The following is a 1,864-nucleotide window of genomic DNA, read 5'->3' as shown; positions in this document are numbered from 1 at the left end:
TCAGTTTTTAAAAATGTTTTTAATTGTTTTTAGAGTTTCTCCTTACCACATAATTTACTTGCCTTTAACATAGATTGTAATTTTTTTACTAGAATTTTTCACTAATATTGTACCTTTTTTTATTCTACTCTTTTATTTCTCCTATTTTTTTTATAAGGGATAATGGGTAAGGTAATACGTCAAATATTAAAATAACTTCTTCAAACTACTTGGAATATTTTTTTCTTGAGATAACTTTTATAAACAACTTCATTCTTTATTTTTTACAACCGACAGTTCTATAAGACATTATATTTTTATTCATTTATTTTTTTCTAGTTAATTTTATTTTCAATAATCCATTGGTTGGCGCATTGTTTGGCCCTTTATCCCAATTTTTGCCCCAATCCATATGCTCATTATTCTAATTACTGAGATGAATGTTGCCAAGCTTGTAATATCAGGATATCAATGGGTGATATGAAACCCGATACCAACTGCACCAACTTATAAGAGAGAGAAATTAATTATAGTTCTGTTCCGAAGATCATAACTAGCAGGAGAGAATAAATTTATTTTACACATGGAACACAAACTTCAGTAATAAATAATAAACATACAGGAAAATAAAATTTATCATCACAGAAAAATTACAGTTTAAAGGATAAACAATTTTGCATCTTTAAATTTTTAAAAATATTTTTTCATGTAATATGAAATAATTAAAACTTTATTGCTGAACTGTTTATCCTTTAGTAAAAGTATAAATAAGTTACATCATAAATTACTATCATTCTTATTGTATAAATGATATAATTATGCTCTATTCCATTCTCACCCTCCCTTACCTTCCCTTATTTAGCAATACAAATTAAATAATCTACAAGTAATATATTTATTAGAAATATAATATAGTAATACAAACATTACCAATAAATGACATCTTCCATTGTATAATAACATAAAGTTAGTATAAAGTATTTAAGATACCTATATATGTGTTATCAATGAATTTAAGTATTCTGATATTAAGAAATATAAATCAAGCAATATAATCTACTTATTTAGAATGATACTTAATAGTAAGATTCAGAAACTGTAATTTCATAAAAAAAACTATGTTTAGCATTTGTGAGAAAAATAGAAAATAATAGGATATTTAACTCTTATATTAGTAGAAATGTGCAAGTTTTTAAAAAGATCTTAGGATTCGACTTTCATTTCTTATTTAATCATTTTAAAAAGACAACAATTTACCAAAAATGTGAAATCTTAATTCATTAGATTTAGCCAAAGAAAAAGTAACATGAAATCGTAAATTGAAATTTAGGGTTAAGAAATCATTAAGAGCTCCTGAAAGTTTACAAAAATTGAAATTTAAAACAAAATTCACATGTTTTTAATCATTAATATGTAATACGTATTCTCAATCAAATACCTACCTAAGTAAAAAACAAAAATCAAATTTGTTCTTGTTAATTTTAAAACCTGTTGAAATCACATTGAATAGCATTTATAAAAAAATAATGAGAAAATGCAAGAAATAAAGTTGACATTCCATTTCTAGCACTCTTAGAGTCCTTAGTCAGAAAAAAACAACCAAAAAATATTTGATTTTTAAATCTTAAGTTTTAAGTATTAGATAAAACAGGGTATTATTTTCAAATAGGGGTTTCTTTAAGCACAATTGGAAATTGGCATGTTAAAAGGGGGAAGCGAAAGTGACACTTTTTGAAACCAAAACTAAAAGTCAACAAATTAACTCAACTAAAAAAAGAGTTACAGGTCTGAGATTTTGCATGGCAGTTGCTTTATAGGGGTAAAATATGGAACTGCGAAGAAACGGCGGCGCAACCGCCGAAAACCGCCGTTTCCCGCCGAAATT

Source organism: Acartia tonsa, chromosome 10 (assembly GCF_053477335.1).
Source record: "Acartia tonsa isolate MP-2025a chromosome 10, ASM5347733v1, whole genome shotgun sequence".
NCBI classification, from domain to species: domain Eukaryota; kingdom Metazoa; phylum Arthropoda; class Copepoda; order Calanoida; family Acartiidae; genus Acartia; species Acartia tonsa.
The sequence above is the reverse complement of the archived record's forward strand: the minus strand, read 5'-3'. Positions refer to the sequence as shown.